This window comes from Lissotriton vulgaris, chromosome 1_1 (genome assembly GCF_964263255.1).
Source record: "Lissotriton vulgaris chromosome 1_1, aLisVul1.2, whole genome shotgun sequence".
Classification (NCBI taxonomy): domain Eukaryota; kingdom Metazoa; phylum Chordata; class Amphibia; order Caudata; family Salamandridae; genus Lissotriton; species Lissotriton vulgaris.
Window position 1 is genome coordinate 138,007,416 of NC_141685.1, and position 14,211 is coordinate 138,021,626.

At 43.4% G+C, this 14,211-nt stretch overlaps 1 long non-coding RNA gene across 1 annotated transcript; it reads right to left on the reverse strand.

The window, feature by feature from the left end:
- Nucleotides 1-344: 344 nt before the first annotated feature.
- Nucleotides 345-13,940, reverse strand: LOC147737791 (uncharacterized). The gene is made up of 3 exons (XR_015299369.1): nucleotides 13,886-13,940; nucleotides 10,059-10,176; nucleotides 345-466 (listed from the first exon to the last, which is right to left on the reverse strand). It is a non-coding gene; the product is annotated as an uncharacterized LOC147737791 (long non-coding RNA).
- Between the last annotated feature and the right edge of the window lie 271 nt (nucleotides 13,941-14,211).

Here is a 14,211-nt window from a genome sequence, read left to right on the forward strand (position 1 = left end):
ACAAAGGTGATTTTCAAATCTTTTGGTTGTTAACGTGTCAGCTTCGGAGTCTTCTTTCAGCGTCTTTTCTTTGATGGTATCCAGATGAAACCTTTAGTTGTAACTTTCTTTTATTCAGTGTGTGCTTCCTCTCTGGAATTACATGATGCTTTAGATGAACGTTATTCTGTCATGCTGAGGCAATTTGTCTTTCTGATAATATTTCAGATGAGGATGCTGAAGTGGTCTTTCTACATTATTTCTGATGCTGTGTGCACAGATATGGCTTTGCTCTGGGTTAATGAAATGCAAAATTAGAGACTTCACTTACAGGTGTAGTACTTTCCTCGCCACACTTAGATTTTTGGAAATTGTTTAAACGTAGAATGCTGGATGTCCTTCAGTTTTTCAAAATAAACCTTCTTTTGGCACTGACATTCAGTTGCTTAGTGCTAAATCTTGCTTTCTTCGTCCGTATTTCAATCACCTATAGTATTAAAATTAAATAGTTAATACATGTACATTTCCAAAAATATAATTTACAAGCCAAATCAATGCAGAATTTTGAAAGTGTTGAGCTCTTCTTCAGACAGAGCAGAGTGTAGAATGGTAGCCCGAGAGTACTTGGATGTAGGAGTGAGGATTTGTAGAATTTTCAGCATTTTATTAAGCTCACAAAGGATACATGTACCCTAAGGAGTTGCAACATAGAATCCCAAAGGCAGATATTAAAGTCATATGGACTGGCAGCAAACAGATATTAATAAAATATATGCTATTAATTAATTTAGGCGTTTTCCCCTGCCCTGAGTTACCACCTACTTGTATCTGGTTTCCTGACTTTTGAGCTCTGGCCTCTGCCGCACGCAAATCTATTGTGTGCTGCGAGGACTATGCCTAGACCTATCCCTCAACTATGGTCCAGAGTGTGAATCAAGGGCAATTAAATTAAGGCGTACTTTCATGTGTTCATTTTATTCCACCTGATTATCAGTTGGGTGCAGAAAACCAGGACACAATCTTTTTCCAGACAGAAAAATTAGACTCAAAAGACGCATAAGACTCTGGGTGCAGCAGAAGCAGCCAAGACTTATGCTGTTTTTTTAACTAACTGGGGAAAACACACAATTCTTTCCTCTGTTAGTGTTCACAGTTGTTGTCAGCCTGTGATTCGGCGTTGAGTGCAGAGCATATCGATTAGAGCCAAGGGGCCGAGCTGAGGAGGAGTTGACGAGCAAGCAGAGCGGAGCCTGGGACGACTGCCAGGGTTTGTTTTGTGACCGGTTCCCGCTTCACCCGCGTCCTGTTATACGGGCGCTTTAAGTTCTACGGATCTGCTGTGGGGGCAGGAACGGCCGCTGCCAGCACCGCGGTGCTAAGGCGCTGCTGGTGCTGCTCGTGCGGCGGCTGCTGCAGGGCACCCAGGCGCACAGAGGAGCCTTGGCATGCCACCTGATTTTTGTCAAAAATGTGTTTATTAATAATTTTTTTCCACAGTCCACAGGCAAAAATGACTTCCTCACTTGGTCCCACGCATGGATCAGAAAGCCTCAACAGGTGGACAAAGTGCATTGATCAATATAAACCAGCTCCTCCTCTTATTAGATAAACCAAATGAAAGATACAGCTTCTAAGTGCCCCGGAGCTGAGAGAGAGAGATAAAAAAGAAAATAAGAAGATCATGCAACTTTGCTAAGCCAGCAGATAGGTCTAAAGAAAACTCAACGGCCTTCTGTAACAGTAATTTCTCCAGGTTGCTCCACCGAGGTGTTGTATGCGGAATAGCCAAAAAGCGTGGACAAACTCATCCTAACATGGGATAAGTAATTATGAATCTAACAAGGAACAAAGAAAAAAACACACAACAAACCCCACCCGACGTGGCGGCGTGTTCATACTAACGAGAGGTTGGTCGACACTGGAATTGTGATCAAAACTGGAAGAGATGGCGGGCTCTAATGGTGGAGGGACACACCGCTGACAGACGGCCCCGGGAGAGGAAGGAGACAAGGGGACCCATTTAAATTAGAAATTCTTATAATTATCCCTGAAAATATCAGCCATACGTTCTAGGCTAAGCAGTCTCCAAAGACGAGAGTGCCATAGGGAAATAGTTGGAGCCTCCCTTCTCTTCCAGGAGGCTGCCAGGGTGACCTTAGCTGCCCCACACGCACCAATCTTAAAGTATGGGACTCAATTTCGGGCAACAACAGGTGGACTTCTTTTCCATCCCCAATCACTCCAATCCATTTCAACCCCCGGCCCAACATGAGGGCCCTTTGATGCAGGAAGAAGGGGAGGCGGCTTAGCTCTAATACATTTGTTACACAATTTTGATCCCCTTACTTTTGATCAATGTCAAAGAGTCTTTGAATTGAAGAACACGGAAAGATATCAGTATATCCAATTAATGCACTGGGCCCTCACACCTCAGATACGGAAGGCTGCTCTTCGACCTCTCACAAAATTTGAGGCCTTTCTCACCAAGACTGCTAACATGAAAGGGGTGATCTCATTTATCTATAGCTTCCTCCTTAAAACAGTGCTTTGCACACGCCCCCGGTATATGTCTATGTGGAAAGACTTAATTCACCGTCCTATTTCCGATGAGGAATGGACGCATCTATGGTCCGACATCGCACGCTTCAATCATTCCTCAGAACTCAGGGAACTGCCGCCTGATTTTACGTATACACCAAGCATTGAGCAGAGCAGAGCTGAGCAGAGGAGTGGAGGGAAGTGCCTACATCTGCCGTCTGTAGTGGGACTGGCTCTGGATTCCGCTCTTGCTCCTGAACGATTGCCAGCATTCTCCCTTGTACTCTTGACGGCGATGAATAGCAACGAAAAAGCAATGAACAGTGAGTGGTGAGTGATAAGTGGCAAGTGGTGTGTGGCATGTGTCGAGTAGTTAAGGTTGATCGGTCCGTAGGCCGCTGAGCCATTGGGGTCTGTAATAAGTCTGTAATACAAAATCTGAGAAATTATACAAAGGGGAAAGTGACAACAGACTTTGACCCTGTTAAAGCACCCCTGAATTACTATGCATGCCTAGACTACAGCCCTACCCGGAGCCCGGCAATTAATCAATTGATTAATTAATTAGTTAATTAACTAAGTAACCAGCAGCACCGGCGGATTCTGTACTGAGGTGTGCTTTGGGGATGTTTTCCCTTGGAGGTGTTTGGAGGTGTTTTTGTCCAATCAAAGCACTGTTTGGTCTTGTCACTGGCCCGTTTGAGTCTCTGAAAGAAGCAAGACTTCTTCACCTTAGAGGGCGTATTATGAGGTCAGGAAAGGAGCGGCCACCTTTCCCTCCTATCAAAAGGAAAAGAAAAATACAACAAATACTAATATTAGATACGTTTAAAATAAAATAGCAGGTGACATATAGTCCTTTAAATCATCTAAGGTCCATACATTTGGGAAACTGGGAAAGTCGCCGTCAAAGTTTGATTTTATGAAAGATCCAACATTGATAACTAACCAATGTGATCTTCAAACTCCAATTAAACCACTGAGTAGAACAAATATTATATCCCCTAAGCAAGGAGTAAGTGAACCAGGCCACCCTGAGTCTGAAGCTGAAGTCGAACAAATGTCAAATTCAACTAAGGACTAAGTCAACCATTGGGGTCAAATAACGGACCTAGAGATGTCAACTATTCCACTTATTGTTCGTTCACAAGAAGAGGACGCAAAATGCACAAATCTAACAATGTGAGATACTCAGCAATTACTACCAACTAGGCAGCCAATGCCAATAAAGTGCAAGTAAAAATCAGAAAAGCTAACGGTATAGGGGAACCATCTCATTTGGGCCAAATAAATCAACCATAACAAGAAGCTCCAAATGAACTAAATGGTGGGGTAAAAATCATAAGGGAAGCCAATACCCCCCTGAAATCGGATGTTACTCTGTCTAAAATAAATTCAGTTAAAAAACAGGAGCAGCCGAAATTTAATCAAAATAACGGATCTTAAATTAATAAGGACGAATACAACAGCAACCCAGAAACTCTGCAGCGTTGGAGTACTCCATATCAAAAAGACGTTTTGAATAGTAGTCCACAATTCATTAATTCTTGTGATGAGGGACATGATTTTCAAGGACAACAAAAAGAGGAGTATAAGGACCTATCATTCATAAATGGGCAACACCATAACCCAGGTACTCAGGTACCAGGAAGTGGGAACGCAGGAGCAATTTGGGATTTATTCTTCAAAACCTCGCAATTAACTCTGGAAGCTTTAACATATCAGTCCAACAAAAAGGAGGTCCAAATAGATCTCTTGAGTGCTACGGCATCCTCTGTTTCCGGAACTGAGCAGAAGATAACAACACAAAATAATCTAATAGTAAGGGCACAATCTCAGCCAATATCTACGTATGCAGAGTGTAGCTGTGCCCCACTAATTAACAAACTAGCTACCATTCCGGATATTTTAAAAACAATAAATGACAAGGTAAAAGGGAATTTTCCTAATGTGGGAATTCAACCCATCAAGACCGACTGATGATACAATAAAGATACAATAAAATGTAAAGACAATACTGTTGTTGTTAAAGAAAAAATAGATGATAAAACAAAAGATCAAGAAGTGATAAACCTATGCTCGACACAATCAACAATGACAGACGCAGCTCCAGAAGTTCATATATCCAAAAGACAGAGGAAAAAACTACGGAAAGCAAGAAATAAAGCTTCTAAAAGTATGAAAAATACAAATGTATCAGATATAGTGAGATTGAACACTAGAAACAACCATGAACAAATATCACATTGTGAAGGTGAGGGTAAACAAATGTCTCCAACAAAACCATTTTACCCTCTATTTAATAAGGATCTATCGGAGATACAAACAGTTATAAAAAATAAATGCCTAAACAATCAAGCCGATAGTATAAAAATGATAGAGCATGGGAAAGTTCAGTCCTTAGAAATGCTGCAAGTGGAGGAAAGTAATAAACAGGTGGAAAATAAGCCATCACAATTGGAAACAAATAGAGCAAAGAGAGAGAGTATCAGAGGGGATGAAACGAATAGAGATTTGTTAAAAACCTAGAAGGACATTAAATTACCACAAGATCTGGGAACCGAAACGAAGCAGTTACATAAACATCGACAATCATGGTCTCAAACTGTTAGTAATCATAATGGAAGGTTAATTGAGCATGCTCAAGGTGAAAATAGCCTGCAACAAATTAAATTAAATAACCCAGATCAAAAAGGAGTGGTGCAGGTAATTTTTACGCCACAATATAAATCTAGGGGTAACAATGAAACAACTTGCAAACATCCGGAACCCAACACAAGATGGCAGGAGTATGCAAAGCTTGTGCATCTACAGCACACATGCCTCGAACAGAGGATTAATGGCCCCAAATCCCTGTCGTGGTATCTTGTCATGTTGTGGCTCAGTGTGCCATGAGATGTGGCAGGCTATAGTGCTTGGTGTGATTTGGTCATTTTTGACAAGGTGGAGTGCTGAACGGTTAGGCAAATTTCTTTGTTTTTGGGATCGTGTGATATAGTGCGGTACCTACAGTATGATGTAAGTAAATAAATTACATTGCTAATATACCATAAGGATGTGGGGTGAGTGTTATTAGGGCCGAAGCCTTGCTGATTATATGGAGAATAACAGGTCTGGGAGGTCTCTACTTACTAGGGCAGGTTAGCAGCTGCACAGGCCCTGGGCATTGATCCTATTGAAGATAATATGTGATGGGCACTGGTGACTGGAGCTGGCTAGCAACAACGCTGGCCTCTGGTATTTATTACAAGCAGGGTAACAATACATGTCAATATTGATTCGAACTGGTTGGTAGTAGAGTTGACCTCTGGTTTTGAATATTAGCAGGATTTAAGGTACAGGGGTCACTACTGACTGAAGTTACTTAGCAGGATAATAGGTCTCAGGGGGCCCATACTGACTGAAGCTGGTTAGTATGATCACTAGTCCCAAGGTGCTACTAATGACTCAAGTTGGCTAGAATTATAACAGGTCCCAGGGGGAAGTACTAACAGGAGCTGGCTAGTAGGCGTACATTCAGGTCCAAGGGGCCACTACTGACTGGAGCTGGCTAAAAGAATAACAGGCCCATGGGTGGTGGGGTTACGAATGGCACCAGTGACCGGAGTTGGCTAGAAGCATTGCCAACATTTGGTATTGATTAAATTCAGGATTCCAGGTCACAGGAGACACTGCTGAATACAGCTGGATAGCAGCAGTGGTGGCCTCTAGGAAGAAGACTTGAGAAAGCATAACTGGATATACTGGTTTCTTTAATACCGATAATTGGTTACACATGAACGCCACAATGTGCATGGATATATTACATTACTAAATTACAATAGTCTGTTCGCCTTAATGTGCCTGCAAAGTTATATGATTCTATTGTAGTAAATTGAATATTGACAAACAGAAGTGTTATGTCCAGAAACAGTGAATTCTGCAGCTTGTCTGTGTATCTTTTATCTGCACCTCACAGACTCACCTTCCTCTCGAGAGAAGATCCTGCCTCCTACTCATTAGTGTTGTTTCAGTAACTGTTTTTATCACGTGTTCATGTTTGGTTGACTAGTATTAGGAGGAAAGTGCATAAAAATACATTGTGAATCATTAGCATTAAATACTCCACCTTGCTTTAGGGTGGATGCTCTCGTCCATTGCAAAGACACTTGTCACTTGTTAGTTTGCTTGGACTTTTTCTATTTTTGCATTAAATTTATGATAGATTTGTTGGCCTTAGGTGTGTTGTGTTTTATTTTACATATCATAAGAGATGATGAGGAAAATGACAGTCCAGTATACACATTCTTCATATACGACCGGGCCTAGGGCCAGTCTCTATGCCGGACCCTACCGCCACAAGGATAAGCTACTCTCGTTGAGATCTTCTCAGCCTCAGACCCACCAGGAACAGCACCTGCCATGTAATGTACGACCCCAATGTACCTTTCACTAGATGTAATATCTGTAAACCAGGGAACCTACTCCTTCCCAGTCGGGCTGTCCAACTCCCAGGCCTCAAAATAGCGACACTCAACTGTAGATCGCTCCCCAAGCACGCCCTACTCATCAACCATCTGATCGTCGATCTCGATCTGGACATACTCTTCCTAACCGAAACTTGGATCACTGGACATTCTAACTCCGACATAGTCTTGGCCTTACCCCCGGGCTTTTTGATCATGTCCCAACCCCGCCCTCTTGGTCGAGGAGGGGGATTAGCCATTATTTATCGTGACTACTTCACCTGTCGATCCAGCGATATTCAGAGCCAGGAGTCGGAGAGCTGCCTCTTTACGCTACTGCTTTCCCCGACCAACTCCCTGTCAGGCCTCCTGGTTTATCGGCCCCCAGGGCATTTCGGCCCCTTCTCTGCCGCTTTCCTGGAAACCGTTTCATCCCTGGCCCATTTAACATCTAACTTCCTGATTACAGGAGACCTCAACATACATTTTGATGATACACTAGATACAGGGGCTTCTGATTTAATCTGTGACCTGGGAGCCCTTGGCCTCTCCCTTGTCAATTCAGGAGCCACGCACTCGAAAGGACACCTGCTCGACCCTGTGTTCTCGAACATTCCTTCCCTTCAGTTCACTAAGTCCCTCCCCCTCCCATGGACGGATCATTTCCTTGTCTTGGCCCATCTTCCTGGGTCTTTCAAGAAACCCCAAAAACCCACAACTTGCACCAAGGACAGAGCCTGGGCCAGACTCTCGGTGGAAAACTGGGCCATTGCTCTGGACGCCACTACCCCCAGTCTCACAGCTGACCCCTCCATTGCTGATACTCAGTTCAGAGACTGGATCTCCTCTTCCCTCTACAGCATCATTCCTATCAAAAATCGGGAGAACAAACATAGGACTAAGGACCATGCTCCATGGTATAACTCCGAACTCAGAGCGCTCCGTAAAGAGTGTAAAAAGGCCGAGAGATTGTGGAGAAAAGATTGGCTCCATAGCAACAAAGACATGTACCATAGCGCGGTGAGACGCTACAAAGCAGCCTTAAAGCTAGCCAAAGCTGCATTCTATGACAACAGAAAAAAAACCGCGACAAACTCCTCAAAAGAATCATACCTGATAGTCAAAGAACTACTAAACATTCCAATAGCACCTTCCCCTCACTCCCCCCCTCCAGACAGAAGCAAGGATCTGGCCAACTACTTCGACTCTAAAATCCTGCGGATACTTGACTCCCTCCCAACCATCAGTCCACCTACCCCCACGGACATAGTGGCCTGCAACAACAGCCCACAGTTGGACACTTTTAGAGCAGTCTCCCTCACAGAGGTAACCTCCACGCTGGATAAAATGAAAAGCGGTTCTCCCCTTGACCCAGCCTCGGTTAGATTCCTAAAAACTGTGTCCCCCAACATAGCCCCCACCATCACGGACCTTATCAACACATCTCTCTCCCAAGGAACGGTGCCCCCCAACTGGAAGAACGCAGTCGTTAAGGCCCTGCTGAAAAAGCCCCATCTCAACCCGGACGACATGGCCAATTACAGACCTATTTCGCTGCTCCCATGTATCAGCAAGATGGCGGAAAAGCTAGTGAACTCGCAACTGTCTCAATTCCTTGAGACAAACAATCTGTTGCGTCAATCCCAAACAGGATTCCGTCCCGGCCATGGCACCGACACTGCTCTCCTCTCCGTCATCGAGGAGGCACGGTGTATCCTGGACTCAGGAGGATCAGTGACAGTGATCCTCCTGGACCTCAGTGCCGCCTTCGATACGGTGGATCACCGTGTCCTTTTACACAGCTTGGCCAAGGCAGGAATTGTGGGAACGGCGCGAGCATGGATCGAATCCTTTCTATCCAACCGCTCCTTTCAGGTGTGGGACGGCAACTCACGCTCTGAACCACTATCACTCAAGAACGGAGTTCCCCAGGGGTCATCGCTCAGCCCCACCCTGTTTAATGTATACATGGCCCCCCTGGAAGATGTAGTGGCCCCCTACGGGATAAAAATAATAAACTATGCAGACGACACTCAACTAGTCGTCTCCTTATCTCACCTGGATAACCACCCAGACAGCCTGCTGAACTGTCTCCAGGACATCCACACCTGGATGTGTGATTCCGCCCTGAAGCTGAATGGTGCAAAAACTGAGATCATGCTCCTGGGAAACAAATGGACGTCCATCCCACCATCAGTTTGGCCGGACACCTTTGGTGAAATTCCCTCACCAAAAAAAGAGATCAAAACACTAGGAATATGGTTGGAACCTGACCTCACAATGAAGACTCAGGCTGCTAAAACAGCAGGCACCTGCTTTGGTCTCCTGCGATCCGTGCGCAAGATTCTCCCTCTTCTCCCCCCTCTATCCAGAAAATTACTGGTCCAGGGACTTATCTTAGCCCGGCTCGACTACAGCAACGCCATATATCTTGGGGCACCAGAATCCACCCTGGCCAAACTCCAACGCACCCAAAATGCGGTGGCCAGGCTCATTATGAACCTCCCACCCAGAGCTTCAGCCAAGCCTGCCCTCAAAGCCCTACACTGGCTCCCTGTCCGCCAGAGAGTAGAGTTTAAAGCCCTGTGCACCACCCATAAGCTCATCAATGGTGTTGGTCCAGCCGCTCTGAGAGACATGGTTACTCCATATAAAGCCCTCAGACCCCTTCGTTCCGACGCCGAACATCTTGCCACTGTACCAAAATTCAGGAAGGCTCGCACCGGTGGTCGTCGCTTTTCGGTCAGAGCTTCCACAGGATGGAACGCACTCCCACGCAGTCTACGTCTGGAACCCTCTCACGCCTTATTCCGAAAAAAACTCAAAACCCTCCTGTTTCCCAAATAGCTCATTTCCTCTCCCCCCTCCCCTGGTCTTCACAGATTTACAGCGCGGGGATGCCTACGGGTCACCAGGCGCTTTAGAAATCGCAAAATAAATAAATAAAATCAACTCACAGTATACTATTCCGGAGGTTCAGTCGCACAGTAAATATTGGCGCTTGCTCGTTTCACAAAAATGATCCGTTACCTGCCTCGGAGCGCACTTCATACAAACGAGTATGGGGTTATCATGCTGCTGCTACAAGCTCCTTACCTGTGTGAGTTATCGGGATCGATGCAGGGGCAGACCCAAACCAGCAACACGTGGAGATCAATGACAAATACTGAAGAATGAACAGAGCTTCCAAGCTGGTGACCATTACTTAATTAACCTTGAAAATAAAAGACACAGTTTTAGTATTCTGGTGACTTGTGTCAAATACTTAAAAAATGGAACTGGATGTGCTGAATTGGATGTTGTCCCAGGTCATGTGTGACACCTTCCACCACTATTGCTTATGGGACTTGCAGTTTTGTTTTTCTCATTAAAAGGATGGTCTCTGAAGTCCCAGTCTTCTAAGGGATGTTGGTAAAAATCAGAGGCCTGAGTGAGGGTGAAGCATGACACTGCTCTGCTTAGCAGTGAGATGACTGACAGTTCCCCAGCCCTTCCATTCTTTGTCCTACAGAGGCTCGTTGGCCATTCATATTTTTTTGCAATGACAAAGAAACATTTATTGTAGCTTCTGTCAACTGAAGAGATAAAACGCCTGGGTGTGTTTCATTAACTACTGACAAACATGAACAATCAAGAACATGAGTTTCTGGAAAACTATCAAGCACTATCAAGCACCCAATCAGAATCAGCCGCCCTTCACACCCAGGAATTCTTGAGGATTTGGAGAGGATGAATTGCACGTGGTATAAGAGGAACAATACATCGATCAAAGCTCACTTCTCAGGGATGTACTGAACTGCCAGCCTCATGGCACACTTAGCCAGCTCTTCACCTCCTCCTCCTCAAACTGTTGACCAGCTATCAGGGCAAATGAGCCTGCAGCAAAGCATCGCTGGCTTGGTTTCACACCGGACCAGGCAAGGTGGTCAACTCCATTCTCCTCCAAGTCAGCAATCACTCTGGTCGAGCCAGTCCTAACCCCACATGAATGTTCCCCATCACAACTATTTTAATGGTACTAAGTTATGTTTCTGCCAAATGATTGAGTCAAAAATTGAAAGGTTTTACTATGAAATGCTGAAAGAGAAATCAAGAAGTTTTTCAATATTTCGGAGTCTGCCACAGTACAGAGGAGCATTATTTCTTTACAGCAGCAAATCATGTATGTGCCCTGTAGAAAGCACGTTTGAATGAAACATGAAATGCATTGCAACTTATCCCCTCTGCTTTTTTCGATTTCTATGGAGCCATTCCTAGCTGCGCTCCTGGCTCAGCCCAAGATAATCCCATTTAGCTCCGGACCCCACTGTTTGAAAATTACCGCTTACGCGGACGACATAGCGGTATACTCATCAAATGTTACAACAGCACTAGAGGGTATAATGATTGAAGCGGAAAAATTTGGCAATGTATCTGGCTATAAACTAAATGCGAACAAAACTCAGATAGTGGGGTTAACATTTCATCCAAGATTAGCGATATAATTCCCATTAACTATGATGTGCTGGTCAAATCAACTAAGCAGCTTCTTAAAAAATGGCATAAACTACCATTAAATATTATAAGTAGAATTAACTTAATTAAGATGGAAATCCTGCCGAAATTTCTTTATTTCTTCCGTTCTATTCCTTTGGCACTGAACAATATTTTTTTTTAAAAGCTAGACGGAATATTTAGCAGCTTTATCTGGGGTTACAGGAAAGTTCGAAAAAGCTTATCTTCACTAAAAGGATCTACTGATATGGGAGGCCTTTGCTTCCCAGACTTTAAACTTTACTTTTGGGCAACTTTTATAAGACGTCTTCGTTCCTTACTTAATCCCGAGCTTAATAATTTTTTCTTTCATACTATAATGTTGAAATCAGATGCAAGAATGTTTCTGCTCAGATTGAACAACCCAAATTTTTACAAACGAGTGAAATTTAAGACAGCCCGAGACATTGCTAAGATTTGGTTTGGTATGATGTCCTTTTGTAAAACTTCCTTCTATCATTCAAAATTAAGGCTATAGGACAACCCAGGACTTCCGGGGATATTTAATGACAGCAGGGCTAGTGTTTGGGCAATACAGGGTATATCAACCTTAGGGGACTTGTATGGTACTAATGGCTTTTTAGATTTTGAGACATTAAAACATCTGTACCATCTGACAGAGTCTATGAGGTTTAAATATATTCAGATCCACGACTTTTTGATACGTCGTATGAAAATCTTAACTATCTCAGAATCCGATATTTGGGATTGCCTCTACTCATCTAAAATTAAATCAGTAATAAGCACTGGCTATAACTGTCTAAACTCTTCTGTAAAACAAGATTGCTCCAAACTAGCGGAGAAATGGAGCTCTAAACTTGGTATGACAGTCTATCCGGATCAGATCTCACACTCCCTCTCTAATATAAATAGGCTGGTTCACTCAGCTAGCCTTCGGTTGCAACAGTTCAAAACTTCTTGTTTATTATATCACACCCCGGAAGTGATTCTTAAATGGTCTTCAAATCCACTATATACAGATCGTACCAAATGTCCTAAATGTGATACTATGGGTGCAAATATAGAACATATGCTATTTTCATGCCCTCAACTGAAAGACTTCTGGCACAATTTGGATAAAGCCTTGAAATTTAAATTGGCAAGACCACCGGTACTGTCAGCCTCTGCCATACTTTTAGATATACACGGTACTACCTTACCCCTAAAAGCTTTAGTCACTATTTTGCTATCCTGTGCTAAACTTATAGTAGCTAGGGCTTGGATATCGCCACATCCACCACAGATTATGCAATGGTGGTTTTTGGTTAATGAAATCCACAATATGGAAGCTGGGTTAGCTCGAATAAGGGGTACCAGTTCTCTTCTTAAATTTGAGAAAATTTGGGGCAACTTTCTGTAAAATTTTTCTTTGCAGGGACATTATCTTCTTTTCTTCCTACTGTATGAATTTTCTTGTATACTTTTTAATTTTTTTTTTTTTTAGTTTCTATTTTCATGCCTTTCTGTATAGCTCTATGTATAGATAATGTTGGTATAGTTGTACTGTTTGTGTTTGACTTCTCATTATGTGCTGATAATAAAAATAATTAAAAAAAAAAAGGAATGCATTGCAACCAACAATCTATGCAAAATCATAGCAGAGTGCAAGATAACTTGTGTTATTATTCCAGCAGAACAAAATGCCATTCCTAATGTGTACGTCATTTTAAAGACAAACCCAGAAAAATGTATGGTCAGTGTTGTTCTTCTGCCTGTTAAAAGACAATCTCCATTAATGTGTCAGGAAATAAAATACGATGAGAAATCCTACTCTATGGCAGGGTGCTGCCTGCCACTATATTGCAGGTTACTTCCAACATTATCTGATTTATACATACTCCAGGGTGCTGCCAGCTATCGGTCTGCACCCAGCAGACTGGAGCCACTCAGGATGGCAGTAAGCTCTACATTTCATCTTAAGCCCTTAGGTTACATTCACAGCCGGATGGGTCTGAAGAACTTTATCCTCACTCTAACTGCGCCGAGCAGATGGACTTAGCCCAACATAGGCTGTGTTGTATGCTGGGTAATTCTTGGCATCTTATTATCGTTGGCGGGAGGATGAAGCTCTGATAGGAGCTACTACAAGAAGAGCAGAGAAACAGGACCACAGATCGCCACCGAGCGACAACTGCCCAGAAGCTGAAGAAAGAACTCTGGAACAGCACACCTCCTACACCCTGGAGATTTTCCAGGATAAGCAAATGATGGTAATGAAATGCAAACTGCAGCATTAAGGTCACACACTACAACATCTTTCCTTTTAAACCAAAGGTAAAAGCCTACAAGAAAAAACTAAACAAAAAGCAACAAAACTAGAAAATGCATTTCCAAAAGCTGCAAAAGAGAAACAGTTAATACAAATGAAAAATATTAAACTTTGTTGGTACCTTAGTAATGTGCTTACTTCTGGGCTTCACTCCATCTGCAGCAATAATGCTCTGAAAGGAGAAATTACTGCTGTGAGTCTCAGAGTCTTCAGTGTTACTGGTCTCAGTCACGAAGACTGTGGTGTCGGAAGATAACTTTCTCTTATTTGGCTTTATTGTTCCAACAGCCACGCCATCGCTTTTAGCCGACACGCTACTGTCAGCAGCATCATAACTACAGGCAGATCAGCAAAGCGGATATCACCACTCACATTGGGTGAACAGACTCGTCTCTGCTACATACATCCACTCTGTTCTCAAATTTGCTTGGGGCTGCCAAAATGCAA